Source organism: Salvia hispanica, chromosome 2 (genome assembly GCF_029641045.1).
Source record: "Salvia hispanica isolate PSC_SH4W2 chromosome 2, Shi_PSC_v1, whole genome shotgun sequence".
Taxonomy (NCBI): domain Eukaryota; kingdom Viridiplantae; phylum Streptophyta; class Magnoliopsida; order Lamiales; family Lamiaceae; genus Salvia; species Salvia hispanica.
This window is the reverse complement of record NC_142693.1, coordinates 45,610,370-45,632,241: the sequence shown is the minus strand read 5'-3', so window position 1 is coordinate 45,632,241 and position 21,872 is coordinate 45,610,370. Positions and strand designations below refer to the sequence as shown.

The 21,872-nt window shown below is 39.1% G+C and overlaps 3 long non-coding RNA genes across 7 annotated transcripts; 2 read left to right on the top strand and 1 right to left on the bottom strand.

The window, feature by feature from the left end:
* Positions 1–1,753: 1,753 nt before the first annotated feature.
* LOC125185124 (uncharacterized) lies at positions 1,754–5,719 on the bottom strand. Of its 3 annotated transcripts, none has more exons than XR_007170082.2 (4): positions 3,905–5,719; positions 3,699–3,821; positions 3,525–3,623; positions 1,754–2,733 (listed from the first exon to the last, which is right to left on the bottom strand). It is a non-coding gene; the product is annotated as an uncharacterized LOC125185124 (long non-coding RNA). The 3 variants fall into 3 exon arrangements; XR_007170084.2 differs by lacking the exon at positions 1,754–2,733 and having other exon boundaries at positions 3,390–3,623; positions 3,905–4,075; positions 4,142–5,719; XR_007170072.2 differs by lacking the exon at positions 1,754–2,733 and having other exon boundaries at positions 3,390–3,623.
* A 3,465-nt stretch (positions 5,720–9,184) lies between these two features.
* On the top strand, positions 9,185–10,964 carry LOC148932511 (uncharacterized). 2 transcript variants are annotated; one of them, XR_016135376.1, is made up of 3 exons: positions 9,185–10,438; positions 10,550–10,622; positions 10,694–10,964. It is a non-coding gene; the product is annotated as an uncharacterized LOC148932511 (long non-coding RNA). The 2 variants fall into 2 exon arrangements; XR_016135375.1 differs by having other exon boundaries at positions 10,550–10,617; positions 10,694–10,754.
* An 8,342-nt stretch (positions 10,965–19,306) lies between these two features.
* On the top strand, positions 19,307–21,070 carry LOC148932510 (uncharacterized). 2 transcript variants are annotated; one of them, XR_016135404.1, is made up of 3 exons: positions 19,307–20,544; positions 20,656–20,728; positions 20,800–21,070. It is a non-coding gene; the product is annotated as an uncharacterized LOC148932510 (long non-coding RNA). The 2 variants fall into 2 exon arrangements; XR_016135403.1 differs by having other exon boundaries at positions 20,656–20,723; positions 20,800–20,860.
* The last annotated feature ends 802 nt before the right edge of the window (positions 21,071–21,872 follow it).

Below are 21,872 nucleotides of genomic sequence, written 5' to 3'. Positions count from 1 at the left end.
AGCAGTTACAGATAGTGCCATGCAAGCTTAATCCAGATGAACGGATTATGTATTGCTGCTTGATGATCAATTTCCACGGAAATGAGTAAGTATTATGCAATCAAAATACATATTAAATGTTTGAACTAATATCTATTTAATAATTTGTTGGAATTGTTAGAGAAAAAATTATATACAATGACAAAGTTGTTGAAGTTAGCCTTCTTGAATTTTGTTCCTTATTGCTGCATCAAAGAGGTTTCTACTGGCATAAGCGCCTTCTGCTCAGTACTGAACAATATGGAAGATTTGAAATCGGTCACTTCACCAAAAAGGATGTTTTTCACCACCGACCCTGCTGTGAGTTAACCTAACCCACTTACATTGAGACGAATATATAGTTTTCATGACCTGTTTTTTATGATTCAATGTTATGACCTAACTCTGCTACTATAAATTTGTGCAGTTGTACACAGTTGTGGAGGCAAATGGAAAATTTGATGATGCCAATAAATTAAATGAATTTTCCACAAACCATGGCAGAGAGATTTGTTGCTCTTGCATCCATGATACAATTTCAAGTTTGTTTGAAAGGAGCATCTACTCCTTTTTCAAAAAATTTCTAAACATTTTACAAAATATAGGTTTTCTTCGCATTCTGCAATGCAAAAGGTACTAGTATGGTTGACACATTAGTCCTCACAGTACTACTTAAATGATTATAGACGACGCTAGAGATGGAGAAGATCATGACTTGTGATTCACCTACGGTTATATTCCAGAGGCATTAGTATGGTTACACATTAATCCTCACAGTACTACTTAAATGTTATTGATACCGACAAAAAGTGCATGTTTTGCAGAGAACATTCTTCTGTAAGTATTTAACAAGGATTGAGTGTCACAATCAATTCAAAACAGTGATCAACGTACCGGTTTAGAGGTTGAAGATGAGTTGGAGAACAACAAAAAATGTTTAGACCAGCAAGAAAATGAAGGACAACAAACTACGGATCTTAATCATTGGTTATGTCATACATAAAACTATTGAATCTTTTGTTCAGTTCTTTATAGTAAACCACTATTTTAAGTAAATGATATTTAGACCTTGCAATTCTCTATTTTTGGACTATGTGTTAAAAATGTCATTGGATGTTATTGTTACTTCACTATATATATTATTTCAGTTGTATTTATTTTAGAGTCTCTATGTACTAGTAATCCAAGTGATGGTGTAATTTACCAATTATTAAAATACATAGCATCAAAGTTCTTTGTCTGTCAAATTATTCTCATGGTATTGACTTAGTTTTAAAAAAAAAATAATGCTGCCATGACCGAAAAATACACTAACAATGACCTAAACAGCAACTATTCTTTGTCCATCCACCAATTTAAATATGACTGAAAACTACACTTACAATGACCTAAAGTTGCCCTATTGAATAGTACATCGGTCGTTTGAGTAAAAATAGATTCGGTTAAGGGTATTGCAATACTCTTGATTATTGTAGTCGAATACCAAACCATGACACTTATTTTATACTTTGGGTCATTAACAATATAGAGTAACAGAATGCGTCATCCAAATCTGGTCGAAATGTTCATTTGAAACTGCTGTTGAAGTAAATGTTTCATATCAAACAACCTGACAATGCAAGTAAAATGGCGTCCAAAATGAAAATTAAACTGACGTTAGTTCAAAAAGAGAAAACATAGTATCAAACTTTGCGGTAGTATATGTTCTTGAATTTCTTGGAATGCACCGTCTATGAATATTGTAGATGCATGCTTCTCAATAGACCACTATGTTTTCATCTTTGCGGTAGTATTAGCATCCATATAATCAAGCTTTGCGGACTAGTTTCGTTGGGCATTAACAACATTGTTGAAGTTCATTAAAGACATAATAAGGTTTGCCCTAGACTAAGTATACCTCTTAAAAAAATTGTCGTCTTTATCAAAGAACTGGAACAGAAGTCCCTAAAGTATGCCGGAACCTAATACTCTCTTGATTTGAACATAGATTTGAACCATTCAAAGCCTTCAAGTTCAAATTTCTCGATGACAGTCTTCCACTTGTCTTTGAACATGGTGGGTTCAATCAACTCGACCAAAAGCATAAATTCAAATCCTTTTTAAATTCAGAATTACCAAGAAGTGACTTAGGAACCTTTTCAGCGACTTTTGCCATGATGTGCCACATGCACCATCTATGACGTGTGTTCACAAGAACCTTTTCAATAGCAACTTTGATGCCCAAGTCTTGATCAATAATTATAAACTGTTTGAATAGCCATGAGCAAACTAGCTCCAAAGGACACAACGCGCCTGATCCATCTTCTGCTTCTCTCTTCATTCTTTTTTTTTTCTTGTTATCGTCATGGCTTGCTCAAGTTACTTGCATCGCATAATCTGTTTTGAAGTTAGGAGTCACGTTGATGTAATTACTAATGTAGGACGTGAACCTTTCTCTGCAAGCATTAAACGGTGCAAGGAGCATGGCCTTGCAATACCTCCCCCTCAAAATCTGCAGCAACCTCACACTGACTCCTTGAAGACCCATAGTCATTAAATTGGCAAGGTTACCCATGTAAGCCTCCATGTGTCTCATCAAGAATACTGCTGAGTCATTAGTGGTCTGGGCTGTCTCTGTCTTCCAGGGCAAGTCCTGCAGGCGCGTATTGCGCTCCTTCATTATGACTTCAGTTCGTCGAATCTCTTTGACTTGAGATAAAAACTGAGAAAATCCATCTGCAAAAAAGGTTAGCGGCGATGTAAGCTCCTTTATGTCAGCCTTTATCCAAACCAAAATAATGCAAAGAAATAAGTCGATTGGCAATCTGGAATGTCAAAGTAAAGAAAATTTTAAAGAGAATGATCACACAACAGCTTCAAACGACTCTGCCAACACAATGCAGTAATAACAAATGTAAAATGGAAACGGTAAAACACAACCACATATTGGAAGTCATTTTCAGCACAGTTTGAATTCAAGCGCTCCCACAACAGAGCTGCAAATGTCAACACCAATATCTCCCATACAATGTCAACTTCAAGAACACGATGTCAGTACTCCCATGTCAACATAGCAAGCAATATGAATAGGAACAACAAAAAAGACATAATATCACTCGACCACACCATCATTCACGACAATCCAAGCAATGTCAATATGATGAACAACAAAAAAGATGCATAAGCACAATCTAACATGTTATTTCCAACTCCCACAAATATCAACACAATTTTAACATAAAATCAACAAATGCATCCAAGTTTCAGTATTTCAACATCATACAATGTCAATGCATCCAACCATTCCCACACCCACTAATATAAACACTACTTTATCACAAAGTCAACAAACACGTCCATGTTTCAACGAAAATCAACACTGCTTTAACACAAAGTCAACACTGCTTTAACACAAATCAAAAAACAAGTCTATACATGAAAATCTTATAATTCTATTCTAAACAATATCCATAGAAATGTTACTAGTAGATCCAAGTCTCTCTCATATTTGTTCCGATCTGGAATACCGTTCTCGGGCACGACATGGTCTAGCACATCCGCAACCCTAGTCTTCAATGAAAAGCAAACTAGATAGTAATGCTTATTTGAATATATTGGGAAAAAATCTGCACATAATAATACCCTTGCTTCAATATTAATTTTCAATCACATCGCTTTTGGTTCAACAAGAGAACAATTACCAAATCCTATTTTGTGATGTCAAAAGTTCCCGTGTCGTTGAATTGACTATCTATCTCCTCACATAATGTAGCCGCAGCTTCAGATTGTTCCCAAGTAGGTCTCCGTTCAATCACATAGACTGTCTGCAATTGTTACACAGTGTCATTAGACAAAAAAAAAAAATCAAAATATACCATATTAACAGTACACTTACTAGTACACTTACTGTTAGAGCTATTGTCACAAACAATCTGTTGGGCTTCTGTGTTAGTTTATTCACCTCCATGCAATTCAGATACGAAGCCCAAGTATCGACAACTTAAACGTCAACAAGTTCAACGTGCTGAATTTCCTTTTAGTAACTTCCACAACATCGTCGAAGTAGATAACATGATACCTAGATTTAAACCATAAGTTATTCAATTCATGCACTTTTGTTAAACCAACACAATAATGATAATACAATTTTTTGCTTTCGTCCACATGTAGGGTGTTGCAAGTTGGAATTGGTAACAATCCCTCTCTTCTCTAGTGTTGGGTTTATACGCGTTGATGATGATCCCTCTCTTCTCCCTGTAGGCAATCTGAGTTTCCTTGCTGGAGTAGGTTGAATGGCATACATGCTCTCTTCACGATTCATCACTGCATCTTCTTCACGATTCATCACTGCATCTTCACGTACAGGTAATGTACCCACATTACCGTCTCTCGTAACTATTTGTGTTTCGAAAGTAGCATCACCTAGTTCAATGACTGCTTCCACAGCAGAACAAATGGCCATATCTATTGCGTCGTGCTGCATCAGCAAGACAGGGAATTCTACAATGCCAATAACTTATGCCAGATTTGAAAACCCTTAATTAATGTCAACAGTATTTATTTCAGATATTTTACACACCTCCGACACAACATCACGCGTTATAGCCGTAGCCACGTCAAGTGCATTATCCTTATTGGAATGAAGTAATATATTCTGAAATGAAGTGAAAAAAAGTCTATCTAATGATGGATGTCCGGGTCATAATAGGCCTCTTTTGAGAATTTTTTCCTATCAATTTGGTATTAGAATATATCAAAAGTACATCAATATATAAATGAAGTCTACTACGGTGGTTTTAGGTTTCCTAGATAAAAAAAAATACCAAGATATAATCTAGGATTGAGTTGTGAGATTATTTTAGTCATAGTAGGTTATATATGACTAATTATCCCATGATTATCCATCTAAGATTGAGTTGTGGGATTGAATCTCATTACCAAACACACTACATAATTAATCCGGGGATATAATCTTGGAAACCGAACACCCCTACGTATATTTTGCATACCACATTAATTTCAGTTATGGCATATATTAATTTTGTTTGGTCAGTAAAAGTAGAATGAGCAAGTTCAGTAAAGGGGGCACGAAATTAACATGTACTATTGCTAATTAAGCTACCAGTGGTAGTAACATTATAGCTAAGTTGAGAGATAATATATTCATAACTTTAACTCATAAAGATGAATGATCAACAAAAATTATAGTAGGAAACATTTTATATTTCAATGATGATTGCAACATTAAAACTAAAATCAGAGCTAGCAATCTTCATGCTTACGAAGATAATCTTTGGAAAGCACTCTAGCAACAATCCAATTTCATTCATGTATAGAACACATTGATCAATAATATATTCATACTTCATCAGTCTTTCAGTCTTGAGATTTAGTGAAAATTTTTACCTTATGGCAAGAGTTTTTTTTCCGACGTCTGTCATCTCATTTGATAAACATAACATTTCCAATGCCGCCAATCCCGATAAGTGAACAAGGATTACAAATTGAGAAGATAATCCAGCCGTCAATCCACTAAAATGTATCGTTGAGAAAATAAATTGATCTACTTCTACTTCCTCTGACATCTCCTCTTCCATGAGATGCAGGGATGATTGAGAAAGAAATATGTGGAAATAGGATTTACAAAATCCTGCGTATTCATATATTGAGAGAAATAGTTTGGCGGCGGAAGAGAGGAAAGTTTGAGATTTAGGGCTCACTGTTATATTTTTTCTCAGGCTTATTCTAATGTACTCTATTTATTGGCATATTTTAAAATGGTAATCCACATCACAAAGCTATCATGTCACGTGCAATTGGTACATATCCTTTGATGATACAAATAAATATTACTTCCTCCACCCTCAGTCCCCTAATAACCGATTACCTTTATTTCAAAAAGTAATGGGTTAAAATGTAACAGCCCGACATTTCTAGAGTATAATAAATACGACGATTGTTAACTATGCGAACTTAAAGCAACAAGAAATGTAGACTAGGGTTTCATTTAAAGAGATTTGACCAAGTGTTTAATGAACTGTCAAGGCAATAAGTCAACGGCTTACTCACGAAAATCAAGATTTAATAGAATCATAGGCTAAGCTCAAAAGTCAAGGGTTTGATGTAATTCCAACAAAACGCAATAATTCACCATATTCCAATTCAAAGAAATAAGTTTGAATCAACCAAAGATAACAAGTTTCCAAAAATTTAGCGGAAGCAATCCAAGAGAAAGCAAAGCCATGTATGAAGACACGACTACACTCAAAGTTCCAAACATCCATTTTATTCGATTCAACTGTCTCAACACCACCGACCGCCCGTCGCCGCTCAACCTGCACATAGGGAAAACACATGCAGGGCTGAGTATTTTAAACATACTCAGTGGACTCATGCCAAAACGTTTTAATAGTTATGCCACCCTTACCATAGTGAACTCGAGGTTTAGCATTTATTTTAAAGGATAGCATCGAGTATCACAAAATATTTCATGGATTGGCCAGTCAAATATACATCCCATTTTCTCATCAATCAACAATTCATATGGTGCGACGAAGTGTGGCCACACTTTCGCCCACAAGACTGGCCGACTAGCAAGGACGGTTCCCGATCTCCCGTGTACACTAGCCTGATAGGGTTTGCGGCCCTACTCAGACCCGAATTCGTTTATATAGCCCTATAGCCTAATGGAGCGCACTCGCAAACTAGGCATCAGACACACACAATATCCAAAATAATCATAGGCATGACATAACAGTTTAATCCACCCTTATTGCTCCACTTTCATAAATTTGCAACATAATAGAGAGTTTAAGAATAAGAGTGATGCTAAATGGCCACATTATGGCCAGCCATAATCTTAAAATATTATTAAAATTCTGTGTAATTAATGCTCCATTGCTGAAATTTATGTCTTTAGAGAGTAACAATATGTTAAAGACTAATATAATCTCAAATATTAAATACTTATGTAGTACTAGAATATATTTAGTTATGTAGTAGAATATATTGTATTTGTATCTTAAATAAGTAGTACTCGTATATTTATATGATTAACAATTTCATAAGTGTTACACATTATATTTATAAATATTATTAAGTGTGACACAATAAAATTCTATTACAAAATTGCAGGAAGTCTTATTGTTATCGTAAACAAATTCTCAATTTAAGTATTACTCACTATATAAAACAAATTCTCATTTTTTCAATTTACTATTCGTTGTTGAATTATGCTACAATCAATTTGAAGTTATATTAACTGAATTAATCCCAAACGATAATTACGTAAAATCCCAAATGATAGTTTTAATCAATTTTGACTATACTAGCACTATTTAATTCTAATAACATAATCTATCCTAATTAAAGACATGCATTAATAATGAAATTTACGCATCAACAATTATTTAATCTTCTCATAATTGGTAAATGCTTTTAATTACTAACTGCAATTTTAATTTTAACTAATTCTTGATTTAAAATACATTTAATCATAATATTCAAGTAACTTATACTCCCTCCGTCCACGAAAATTCGTCCCGGTTTGACCGGCCACGGGTTTTAAGAAATGTTATGGAAAGTGAGTTGAAAAAGTTAGTAGATTGTGGGTCCTACTTTTATATATTAGTTTTATAATAAAATGTGGGTAGGAATGAGTTAGTGGAATGTGGGGTCCACTACCAAAAATGGTAAAAGTGAAATGGGACAAATTTTGGGGGACGGACGGAAATGGAAAACTGGGACAAATTTTCGTGGACGGAGGAAGTAGTAAATATTAGTATTGATAAAAATATCATTTTAATATTTTTTTCGGGGAAGAGTATTTCAATATTAAAATATAATGTCATATTTTGATATTATCAATTACGAGTAATGTCACGACCACAACTCCCTAGTGCTAGTGAGCGTAGCTATTTCGCGACTAAAAATTCTCAATAATCAAGGGACAACAATAAAAGGATGAAATCACTTAAATCAATAGTATCAAAGGCATATGGGTTCATAGTCAAAACGTGTTCAGAGTATCAAGACTAAGTTCATAGCTTTCTAGCACTTAATTCTAGATTTGCAGCGGAAGAGTCCAAGACAAAATAGCACGTATGAAGACATGCTACTTTGGGTTACCTAACTACTTATTTAAAAGTCTTGTCCCAACACCTTCGCCTCCTCGTACACGTTCAACCTGCACATTTGAAAATAACATGCAGGGCTGAGTATTTGATATACTCAGTGGGCACATTGCCAAAAATGGTTTTATCTTTAATTGTCAATGCCAGAGTTGAGTGATCACGGGGTTTTACTTAAAAAGACCCGAGTCACTAAAATACTTTTCCTTTAGTAAAGATTTGATTGCGCAATCACATAACATAGATATACCATATCTGAAACTGATGTGAACCGGGAATGTGGCCACATTCCACGACGGTCACTGGACCGGCCAACCCCTTTTGTTAGCTCACGGTCCCCTTATGTGTACACTAGTCCGAGTAGGGTTTGCGGCCCTACTGGGACCCGAATTCGATTTAACTTGATTTGGCATAGCCAAGCAGATAGGTAATCATAAAACAAAACATGGCATGACAACATACTTGAGCAAAGATTCACATTTTCATACTGAAATCACATTTTGAAAGAAATGCCCACCTCAAAAGCTAAAGCTCTTTCCGTAATTTCCTTAACTTGGCCTTAGATGACGTTCGTAGACGCCCCTTTAGGAAATAGCATAATATTTAATTAGACTTTGATAAATCAATTAAGCTTAAACGTGGATGCATCCTAAGTGCGTGATCATTTTATTCCTTTTCCTTAATTCATAAAAAGAGTCCCTGAGTACTAAAATAGACTCGAGGTCTTTTCATCATTTCGCACCATAAATTACTCGAGCGCTAATACTAAAGTCTGGGAATTAAATTTATCATCGTGAAAAAAAATTTAGCGGACCATTACTTAACCTCAATTATTTGATTTAGCAACATAGGTGGGCTCATGATTTAATTAGGCTAGAGCAAACTCCCATTTTATTTTAATTATTAGCCCAACTCCTTAGATTATTTAAAGAATTGGTCCATTAATTAACAAAACCTTAGCCCATGCATTTAATTTATAGAGGCCCAAAAGAAGAAAAGGAGAGGCCCAAATGAAAGAGGCCCAATTTCTTCCTCCCTCAAAACTATCGGCCTCTCTCTCTCAAAACACAAAATCCCCAAAATCAAAATCAAAAACCCCAATTCCTAATCCTTGCTTTGGAGAGGAACGACGGCGCATCTCCCCCCCCTTCGTCGCCGGCTCCAGCTCTGGATCGACGGCGCGCCTGTGTCGCCGTTATCGCGCGGCGAGCTCCGCCGTCGCCGCTGCTCCAACTCTCTCTCTCCTTCTTCCCTTCTAATCTCTCCCTCCTTCGGCTGCTACGCCGCGCCTCTGAAATTCCCCTCTCCGCTCATCCTTTGCTCGTTCTCGGCGATTCAGCGCCGTCGCCGACGTCTCCGGCTGAGGTAGACGCGGCTTGGCCCGCCTTGAAGACCAGCCCGCCGTCGCCTCATCTTTATTAGCGGAGTCGCCGACAGGAAGGAGGCATCGCCTCTCTTTCTCCCTGCCTCCGGCGTTCTCCTGGCTCCCTCCGGCGAATTCTCTACCGCCGTCATCGCAGCTCGCCGTCCGGCAGCTCTCCCATCACTCCTTGCTCCAAAGCTAAGTTTTTTTCCTCTCATTTATTTCCTTGTAACAATACTATGTTTCAAAGATGAAGTCTTAGTGTATCTTACTGTGTGATGTTGAAACCATCTTGGGTAGTAATTTAATTGGGGAAAACTTTGATATCAAAACTTGTACATGAGGCCTACTGTGTTGGTTTGTATTCTTACTCAAAGTATGGGTTCTATCAGTCGATATTGCTAAGTTCACATTGGATTTTTGAGCACCTATAGTTCTAAGTTCTTGATTATCTATGATTGGCTATCATGATGCATTGGTGAGGGTGGGCTATGGAATACCTCTCCTTTGCGATTCTCGTTTTACGGCTGCTTCTCCGTGTTGCCGCTGCCCCTCCTCGCCTTCTTGCTCCTCCCGATTCCTTGCTGCACTCCTTGATTGTGAGTGAATTTGTGGTTTCTGGGGAGGGAGTCAGGGGCGGTTTATGGTGGTTTATATAGGCGAAGTGTGGTGTACTCGTGAGGCCTTAAATGGCTGTCAAAGCTCTTTGTTTTCATGCTGCAGATGGCACCTTTAGTTTACTTCCTTTGTCTCTTTCTTGAAACATAAGTACTACCTTCATTAGGTTACTTTGTTTGATGTGCAGGGGAAGCAGGTGGCTGTTCGGTTTGGGCTGATTTGGCGCAGCTGGAGGGACACGTTTTGGGCTAGCTGATCAGCAAGGTATCGGTCAAAGGATAGGTTGCCACTCCAAAAGAGGCAAGTCTCAAATTCTTGGCAGCAATGAGAGGTAAATTCTAAATGTTTTATCTCAGTTGTCCCTTCTTTCATTTATTACTTAGTACACAGGTTTGCAGCCTTGTACTCCTAAGTTTTAAGAATTTTTGTTTTTCACATACAGCTCTCGGTTTGGTGCATTGGCTGTGTAGGAGTGTACCTCCCATTTTGGGATCATTTAGACCTCCTTTGGTAAAGTAAGGATGCCTCCTTCCTTGTTTGGTTTGATGTTGGGAAAAGTAATCTAAAATATTTATTAGTTTTGTAGGTTCTTGCAGGTTTAATGGCAGATAAAGGAAAAGGGTTTTTTTAAAAAAAAATTGGGGATGCGGCCTGGGATCGAGACGAGGCAGTCGGGCTGGCTGCACGGGCCTTCGGGCTGCCCTCTAAGTCTTTGGGCCGAAAGAAATCTCGTGTTCGAGAGTCGAGGCCCAACTCTTTGTATATTTGTATTCTTAAATTCTTTTTTTTTTTTTTTGTCAACACATGTGTAAATCATTTTTATTTCTTGACGTTTATTGTATTTCACACGTATATACGAAAATCTGTTTTAGTTTGATCGACACTCTTCAAATTAGCAACCAAGCAAGACCATCGACTAATATTTCTGATTTGAAAACAACAAACATTTCTCTAGGTTGACATTAGTCTTAAAGAAAAGGTAACAAAGAGCGGGTATTACATTCTACCCACCTTAGCAAAAATTTCGTCCCGAAATTTTGCTTATGTTACTCAAACAGCTCTGGGTATCTTTCCTTCATCTTGTCTTCAAATTCCCACGTAGCTTCCTCGTGACCATGGTGTTTCCATAAAACTTTCACCGTTACAATAGATTTGTTCCTCAGTTCCTTGACCTTCCTATCCAATATTTCCTCTGGCTTCTCTTCATAGCTTAAGTCTGGTTCCAAAACCATTTCCTCTTGGTGGACTATGTGTTTCGGGTCGAACACGTATTTCCTCAATTGTGATACGTGAAAGACATTGTGTACATTCCCGAAACTCGGTGGGAGTGCCAATCCGTACGCCACAGGACCCACTTCTTCTAGAATCTCGTAGGGTCCGATGAAACGTGGCCTTAGCTTGCCCTTGACGCCGAATCTCGTAATCCCTTTAGACGGAGATACTTTCAGAAAAACTTTGTCTCCCGCCTTGAACTGCAGATTGGTTCGGCGAGCATCCGCGTAAGACTTCTGCCTATCTTGAGCTTCCTTGATTCTCTCACGGATCTGACGGACAATCTCTATCATTTCCTTTACAGAATCCGGTCCGAGTATCTTTCTCTCTCCGACTTCATTCCTGTAAAGCGGTGGTCTACATTTCTTTCCATACAATGCTTCATTTGGGGCCATGTTTATAGATGCTGACAACTGTTGTTGTAAGCAAACTCTATAAATGGTAGTACTAGCTCCAAGTTTCCTCCACGGTTGAGCACTACGGCTCTCAGCATATCTTCCAAGGTCTGGATTGTCCTCTCAGACTGCCCATCAGTCTGTGGATGGAATGCCGTACTGAATTCAATCTGGTGCCTAGCTCTTGCTGCAGGCTTATCCAAATCTAGAAGTAAATTTCGTATCACGGTCTGATGTGATCGTCACCGGTATTCCATGTAATCGTATGATCTCTTGCACGTAGATTTGAGCTAACTTGTTCGATTCGTAAGTAATACGAACTGGTACGAAGTGCGCGCTTTTGGTGAGGCGATCTATAATCACCCAAATAACAATCCTGTCACGAAGTGCGCGCTTTTGGTGAGGCGATCTATAATCACCCAAATAACAATCCTGTCACGAAGTGCGCGCTTTTGTGACCTTGGCAACCCTGTCATGAAGTCCATAGCAATGTGTTCCCATTCCCACTCGGGGATTTCTAGGGGTTGCAATTTCCCATAGGGTCGTTGATGTAGAGCCTTCACTTGTTGACATGCTAGGCACCTTTCTACAAACGACGCTATGCTCCTCTTCATGCCATCCCACCGAAACTGCTTCTTCATATCTTGATACATTTTCGTACTTCCTGGGTGGGCAGTATAGGGTGTTTCATGCGCTTCGCTCATGATCTCATTTCTGAGAACCTCGTCATCGGGTACACATAATCTCCCTTCAAAAGTGAGGGCGTCATCCGCTTCTTCATGATAACTCACCTCTTTTCCCGACCTCACTTTAAGACGAACTTTCTCTAATGCTTCATCACTCCTTTGAGCCTCAACAATTATGGCCCTTAAGTCTGGTTCAATCACTAAAGGGGCGATCCTACCTTCCACCGTCTCTGGTGCTCTTACTACCTCCAGCCGCATCTTAGCAAATTCCCGTATGAGCTCCTCATTCTGTGTGAGGAAGGTGGCCACTTGGGGCATAGTCTTCCTGCTCAAGGCATCTGCCACTACATTGGCCTTGCCTGGGTGGTAATTTATACCACAGTCATAATCCTTGACTAATTCGAGCCATCTGCGTTGTCGCATGTTTAAATCCTTCTGCTCGAAGAAGTACTTAAGGCCCTTGTGGTCCGTGAAGATCTCACATCGAACTCCGTAGAGGTGATGTCTCCAAATCTTTAAGGCATGTACCACTGCTGCTAGTTCAAGGTCATGAGTGGGGTAATTTAGCTCATGTGGCCTGAGTTGGCGTGACGCGTACGCAATCACCTTGCCATTCTGCATCAGTACGCATCCAAGTCCAATCTTTGATGCATCGGTGTACGCTACATAGCCTGCTCCTGGTGCTGGCACGGCTAGGACTGGTGCGGTGGTCAACTTTTCTTTTAATAGTTGGAAGCTTGCTTCGCACTCCGGCGTCCAATTGACCTTAGCTCCTTTCTTGAGCTGTTGAGTCAGTGGTCTGGCTATTTTAGAAAATCCTTCAATAAACCTTCGATAATATCCAGCCAAACCTAAGAACTTCGAATCTCATTAGGCGTTGTTGGTGACTGCCAACGTTGTACTGTTTCCACCTTTGCAGGGTCCACTCGGGTCCTTTCTGCCGTTACTATGTGTCCAAGGAAGTTCACCTTGTTAAGCCAGAACTCACATTTTCCAAACTTAGCATAGAGTTTCTCGGCTCTCAACGTCTCTAAGGTGGTTCTCAGACGTTTCTCGTGTTCCTTCTCGTTCTTCGAATAGACTAGTACATCATCTATAAGGACTAGGACGAACTTGTCCAAGTATGGATGGAACACGCGGTTCATTAAGTCCATGAACACTGCCAGGGCATTTGTAAGTCCAAAAGGCATTACAGTGAATTCGTAATGGCCGCATCTAGTGCGGAACGCCGTCTTGGGTACATCATCATGTCGGACTTTCAGTTGGTAATAGCCTGATCTCAAGTCCATCTTCGAGAATACACCCGCCCCTCGAAGTTGGTCAAAAGGTCATCAATCCTTGGTAGAGGATACTTGTTCTTGAGCGTCAGCTTGTTCAACTCTCGGTAGTCGATACACATTCTCAGTGTTCCGTCCTTCTTCTTCACGAAGAGCACTGGTGCGCCCCATGGTGACACACTGGGTCGGATGAAACCGAGGTCTAGTAATTCCTGTAGCTGTATCTTGAGTTCTTCTAACTCTTTAGGCGCCATTCTGTATGGTGCCTTCGATACCGAGGCCGATCCTGGTTCGAGATCGATTGTGAATTCTAATTGCCTGTCTGGCGGCAATCCTGGTAGTGCGTCCGAAAAGACATCTGGGAATTCTCGTACCACTTCTACATCCTCAATCTTACGGTCCTCTTTCTCTTCTCCATTCAGATAAACGAGGTATGCAGAGCATCCTTTCCTTATCATAGTGGCCGCTTGTAGCGCAGAATCTATGGACTTTCGTCGCCTCACGGATATTCCGTGAAAGATTGTGGGTTCTTTCCCTGGGTATTGCACAGAGATCTGCCTTTCCTTACAAAGAATGGTAGCGTAGTTCTCGGCTAACCAATCCATTCCCAATATGATGTCGACGTTCCACATCAACGTTACATGTAAATTGTGAGCCACTAACTTAAGGTTTCCCATAGTGAATTCTACGTTCGAGCAAGTTCGTGAGGTATCTTTAAGGCCTCCTATGGGTGAGAACACCCTCATCTTATGTTCGATTTCATCAGTAGGCAATTCTAAAGTATCCACGCAAGGTGCTGACATGAAAGAATGACAATAGGTATGTTGAGGAGAGTTCCCATACTTGCTAAATTGTCTTGCTCTTGGTTCCCTGCTCAATCTTAGGCTGTTTCTGCCTCGGTGCAGTAACTATAGTCTGAGTGGGAAACCTCTGGCGTAGCTGCCGCTGGTGATATGGTGATTAGGACTGTCTTTCTTCTTGGCTCAGCTTGAAGTGCCCGCAACTACGGACGCTGCCCTTAATAGTCCTGCCTCCCTCCTGTCCTAGTATTCTTGTACAGCATTCCCTGGAGAAATGTCCGCTTCTGCCACAATTAAGGCACCTATGTGTCCTAACTATGCACTTTCCACGGTGGTTTCTTGACCACTTAGCGCGGGGATGGGCCTTAGGTCGGTACTCAACCTTCTTATTGAGATCGGCTTCTCTACCGCCATTCTGCGATGGTTTTGGGGCAAGTTGTTGCTTCTTATTCTCATTTGAAGTACGTTTTCGTTTTCCCGATCGTTCCTTCATTCGTTGGTTTTATTGCGCCATATCTCAGATGATTTTCCTCTTGTCGAAGACATCCGTTCATTAAAACGTAATCTATGAGAGTGTTCATATTTTCACTAGATTTCGTTACCTAACGATGATCTTGATCTCCATTTCCTCGTGGCTCTCCTAGTTCACTTTGTTATTTGTGCCCCAAACGATTAATCACTTAGATAAATAAGTCTTGCACAACGAAAAGTCATTAGGTCTGTACGTATATAAGATTCCTTTACATTTCTCTTTTTGTGGCCTACATTCTATGTATATAGCGTAACGATCCATCCCATAGCAGCTCGTGACCGGCGGCACACAAGTGCGAAAAGTCCAAACAACTATGCCCTTCGTGATTGCCTTGTACTAAGAACTCGATGATTAATCAAACAGTCTTAACTTGGATAGGTACTGATGTCACCTAGAAGAAGCATGACTGCAAATTTCTTTTATTGAAAGGACTATAGAATATCCAAAGGGATAAGAATAACATCTCTTGCTCGACTGTTGTGAATTTTCGACCTCAAATCGTGACAATTGATTTTGAAGGCAAGTACTAAGTTCAATTGAACTTATCGTATCCATTCAAAGAACTTCAAGGTTCAAATGGTTTCAAATACTTAAACCCATCGAATTTGTGAATTCAATTCTTATGGGAACTTGAAAGAACATGAGGTAGGTCATGAGAATAAGATGATACTGTATGAACTCTCAATTTCCATAGTAGGCTTGTCAAATAAGATGGTTAAATTGTCCGTTCAAATTGACTAGATCCGGACATCAAGGATGATGATTTCAACATGTCAAGATCTCAGATGATTAGTCGCAAGAGGGTTTAGAAATGTAAACAATTGCCATTGATTAACGTTGATCATGGTTCACCAACATTATAATGTGGAAATCATGGAAATACATCAATGGATTCACAGGTAGCGACCAAAGTGAAAGAAATATTTTTGGAAAAGTCAACTACCATCAAGGAAAATGCAATACATTAGCCTTAACTTAGTGTTTCAGAAAGAAATCTTGAGCTAGAAATAATGCATGTAGTGGAACTGGACAAGAAAAATTTACTCATATAAGAACGAAATAGTCACAATATGGTTGCCAAATAAGGAGGTGAACAAAAGTTCCACTTATTGTGCCATTCTCTGAGAAGAAATGTCTGAAAAAATCAGCAACTTAAGGGTGAAGTTATACCGTGAGAGTTAAAGAATCTGGGATATTGATTTTATCAATGGTGGGTCATACGGGGGACAACAAACAACAAAGATGCTTGAGAACATATAAGTCTTTCGAATTTAAGATTTGAAAGTAAGTCACCATTTTCGTAAAAAAAAAAAAAAAAAAAAATAAATAAATAAAATGATAGTGACTTATTACTTGCAAAAACGTGAGTCAATCAAAAGTCTTAAAAAGACGGCAGGACACCCTTGTTCAGGATGTTCAAAATGAGATTATTCTGGAGGGCATGGCCGTAAGCAACTTTAGAGTCGAAGGTTTATGACCGGAGCTTATGAAGTCAACACCTTACATTTTCTGAACAATGAGCTCAACTACTATAGCCAACAAATTGAAAGAGAGTCACAACTTTCGTAGGAGAAAAAAAAAAATGAGGCATTAGTTGCATAAATCCAAGTCAATCTAAGGTCTAAAGTAGACGAGGGCATTTTCATTAAGGAGGTTCATAGAAAGAAATCGATGGGAATCCAAGTAAGTACTGTTGATCATAATCATCTGTTCCACTTATGTGACACTTTCTTGTTTGTTCTTTCGGAGCTTGTACATGATCAGAGCGTTCCAGGAAACCATAGATTCCAAGCTAGGATTCCTGGTGTTACAACTAATAGCTGTCGTTGAAGGTCATATTTTCATAATGATCTCGATAAGTCAGGACGTTCATTCTCGTAAAACATTGCACTCTCCATCGTGCTTCACAGCGTGCTATAAGCATTGTTTCTAGATCACGTAGCCTCCTTGACTTGCTACGCAAGACTGGATCACTTAATTTGATCGTAAGTACGATATCTTTTCGTGTAAGGATACACCTCCTTTACTAGATCAAGGGTACGCTCATTTTGATTATGATTGAGTTCATGAAGACAAAGGGAACTTCATGTTGTTCCCATCATTTAAAACGTTCAACAGACGCCCATGTGCCGTAGGTAGTTTCTCGTATCTCGTCTGATCGTTACCATCTAGGAATAGATGGGTTATTTATAAATTGTTAGGTTCATTCTTGTACATTTGGAATTGTTCCAATTACAACATCATGGATCGTGGTCTCGTCAAGAGATAGGGTAGAGGAAAAGGTGTGGGGTCCACTTTTAGACACATTCATCTATATTTCCTCATTCTTAAAACAAAATTAGGGGTTTGCCCTAACTTGCATATACTCGTTCATTTTATCGCTTAGAAAAGCAGTAAGGAAGTCATCAACTTACAACTCTGTTCAAGAGCGTTTAGTCTAACGTACTTCTTAGGCATTCTATGTTCGCATGCGTTAGTCATTCCGTAACTTCCTAAAAAGTTCCTTAATCTATCATCATACTTCACATAATCGAGCATGTGTAACTGATAATACTTTAGCATTTGTCTCAAAGACATCCTTATGCTTAACAATTTAAACTTGAAATTCCATGGTTCGTAGGAAAAATGGAATTTACATGCTTTTCCTTGAAAACCCTGAATATTTTCACAATATCTTCAAAAAGAAATCATTTTTTTTTTTCAAGTTCTTTCATGAATAACTGAAAATTTTTCTGGTAAAAACTTCTTTCTTACCTCATTGCTGCAGTTGAACGTGACGAGTCGAGGTGTTGGGTCCTTTTAAGCTTTCCATTTTAGTACTATCCTAGTCTAGTACTATCATTCTCGACTAAGGCTTGAAAAGAAGGTTCTTGGGTCCAGAGCGAAAGAACGGTGCTCTGATACCACTCTGTCACGACCACAACTCCCTAGTGCTAGTGAGCGTAGCTATTTCGCGACTAAAAATTCTCAATAATCAAGGGACAACAATAAAAGGATGAAATCACTTAAATCAATAGTATCAAAGGCATATGGGTTCATAGTCAAAACGTGTTCAGAGTATCAAGACTAAGTTCATAGCTTTCTAGCACTTAATTCTAGATTTGCAGCGGAAGAGTCCAAGACAAAATAGCACGTATGAAGACATGCTACTTTGGGTTACCTAACTACTTATTTAAAAGTCTTGTCCCAACACCTTCGCCTCCTCGTACACGTTCAACCTGCACATTTGAAAATAACATGCAGGGCTGAGTATTTGATATACTCAGTGGGCACATTGCCAAAAATGGTTTTATCTTTAATTGTCAATGCCAGAGTTGAGTGATCACGGGGTTTTACTTAAAAAGACCCGAGTCACTAAAATACTTTTCCTTTAGTAAAGATTTGATTGCGCAATCACATAACATAGATATACCATATCTGAAACTGATGTGAACCGGGAATGTGGCCACATTCCACGACGGTCACTGGACCGGCCAACCCCTTTTGTTAGCTCACGGTCCCCTTATGTGTACACTAGTCCGAGTAGGGTTTGCGGCCCTACTGGGACCCGAATTCGATTTAACTTGATTTGGCATAGCCAAGCAGATAGGTAATCATAAAACAAAACATGGCATGACAACATACTTGAGCAAAGATTCACATTTTCATACTGAAATCACATTTTGAAAGAAATGCCCACCTCAAAAGCTAAAGCTCTTTCCGTAATTTCCTTAACTTGGCCTTAGATGACGTTCGTAGACGCCCCTTTAGGAAATAGCATAATATTTAATTAGACTTTGATAAATCAATTAAGCTTAAACGTGGATGCATCCTAAGTGCGTGATCATTTTATTCCTTTTCCTTAATTCATAAAAAGAGTCCCTGAGTACTAAAATAGACTCGAGGTCTTTTCATCATTTCGCACCATAAATTACTCGAGCGCTAATACTAAAGTCTGGGAATTAAATTTATCATCGTGAAAAAAAATTTAGCGGACCATTACTTAACCTCAATTATTTGATTTAGCAACATAGGTGGGCTCATGATTTAATTAGGCTAGAGCAAACTCCCATTTTATTTTAATTATTAGCCCAACTCCTTAGATTATTTAAAGAATTGGTCCATTAATTAACAAAACCTTAGCCCATGCATTTAATTTATAGAGGCCCAAAAGAAGAAAAGGAGAGGCCCAAATGAAAGAGGCCCAATTTCTTCCTCCCTCAAAACTATCGGCCTCTCTCTCTCAAAACACAAAATCCCCAAAATCAAAATCAAAAACCCCAATTCCTAATCCTTGCTTTGGAGAGGAACGACGGCGCATCTCCCCCCCCCTTCGTCGCCGGCTCCAGCTCTGGATCGACGGCGCGCCTGTGTCGCCGTTATCGCGCGGCGAGCTCCGCCGTCGCCGCTGCTCCAACTCTCTCTCTCCTTCTTCCCTTCTAATCTCTCCCTCCTTCGGCTGCTACGCCGCGCCTCTGAAATTCCCCTCTCCGCTCATCCTTTGCTCGTTCTCGGCGATTCAGCGCCGTCGCCGACGTCTCCGGCTGAGGTAGACGCGGCTTGGCCCGCCTTGAAGACCAGCCCGCCGTCGCCTCATCTTTATTAGCGGAGTCGCCGACAGGAAGGAGGCATCGCCTCTCTTTCTCCCTGCCTCCGGCGTTCTCCTGGCTCCCTCCGGCGAATTCTCTACCGCCGTCATCGCAGCTCGCCGTCCGGCAGCTCTCCCATCACTCCTTGCTCCAAAGCTAAGTTTTTTTCCTCTCATTTATTTCCTTGTAACAATACTATGTTTCAAAGATGAAGTCTTAGTGTATCTTACTGTGTGATGTTGAAACCATCTTGGGTAGTAATTTAATTGGGGAAAACTTTGATATCAAAACTTGTACATGAGGCCTACTGTGTTGGTTTGTATTCTTACTCAAAGTATGGGTTCTATCAGTCGATATTGCTAAGTTCACATTGGATTTTTGAGCACCTATAGTTCTAAGTTCTTGATTATCTATGATTGGCTATCATGATGCATTGGTGAGGGTGGGCTATGGAATACCTCTCCTTTGCGATTCTCGTTTTACGGCTGCTTCTCCGTGTTGCCGCTGCCCCTCCTCGCCTTCTTGCTCCTCCCGATTCCTTGCTGCACTCCTTGATTGTGAGTGAATTTGTGGTTTCTGGGGAGGGAGTCAGGGGCGGTTTATGGTGGTTTATATAGGCGAAGTGTGGTGTACTCGTGAGGCCTTAAATGGCTGTCAAAGCTCTTTGTTTTCATGCTGCAGATGGCACCTTTAGTTTACTTCCTTTGTCTCTTTCTTGAAACATAAGTACTACCTTCATTAGGTTACTTTGTTTGATGTGCAGGGGAAGCAGGTGGCTGTTCGGTTTGGGCTGATTTGGCGCAGCTGGAGGGACACGTTTTGGGCTAGCTGATCAGCAAGGTATCGGTCAAAGGATAGGTTGCCACTCCAAAAGAGGCAAGTCTCAAATTCTTGGCAGCAATGAGAGGTAAATTCTAAATGTTTTATCTCAGTTGTCCCTTCTTTCATTTATTACTTAGTACACAGGTTTGCAGCCTTGTACTCCTAAGTTTTAAGAATTTTTGTTTTTCACATACAGCTCTCGGTTTGGTGCATTGGCTGTGTAGGAGTGTACCTCCCATTTTGGGATCATTTAGACCTCCTTTGGTAAAGTAAGGATGCCTCCTTCCTTGTTTGGTTTGATGTTGGGAAAAGTAATCTAAAATATTTATTAGTTTTGTAGGTTCTTGCAGGTTTAATGGCAGATAAAGGAAAAGGGTTTTTTTAAAAAAAAATTGGGGATGCGGCCTGGGATCGAGACGAGGCAGTCGGGCTGGCTGCACGGGCCTTCGGGCTGCCCTCTAAGTCTTTGGGCCGAAAGAAATCTCGTGTTCGAGAGTCGAGGCCCAACTCTTTGTATATTTGTATTCTTAAATTCTTTTTTTTTTTTTTTGTCAACACATGTGTAAATCATTTTTATTTCTTGACGTTTATTGTATTTCACACGTATATACGAAAATCTGTTTTAGTTTGATCGACACTCTTCAAATTAGCAACCAAGCAAGACCATCGACTAATATTTCTGATTTGAAAACAACAAACATTTCTCTAGGTTGACATTAGTCTTAAAGAAAAGGTAACAAAGAGCGGGTATTACAAGTAATTAATTATATATACTCCCTCTGTCCGAACTAAGTTAGTCGTAATCCTTTTTGGGATGTTTCAACTAAGTTGAATCATTTCCTTTTTTAACAAAAAACAAAACATCTAATCACTTTTACTTTATTCAATCATCTACTTTACTGACTCTTTATCTTTCTTATTTTATTTCTCTCTCGTATTTTTTAACACAATTTTTAAATCTCCGTGCCCAAAAGTTTTGACTCAGTTTAGTTGGGACGGAAGGAGTATAATACTATAATTTTATATATAAAATATTATTATTGATTTTTGTAATATTTCATGATATAGTGGTGTGTATATTATACATTGATCATAGTATACTTACTAGTCCAAAAATATATTCTACTATAAATACTCGATGCAATTAAATATATTATACATTGTATTATGTCATAGTATGCAATTAAATAGCTTAGTCTCTTGAATTAGTTTTAAACCCATTTATAGTTGATTTAATGTTTGAATTGGAAATTTCAATTGTTCTTAAAATTCGATTGATCATGGATCAATTGGAAAATTTATTTAATCTTGAGTTCAATTGAATAATTGAGATCCACATTAATTTGAATTCAAAATAATTGAAGATTTAAAATTATTTTTATTTGATCTTAGGTTCCATTGGATAATTATGAT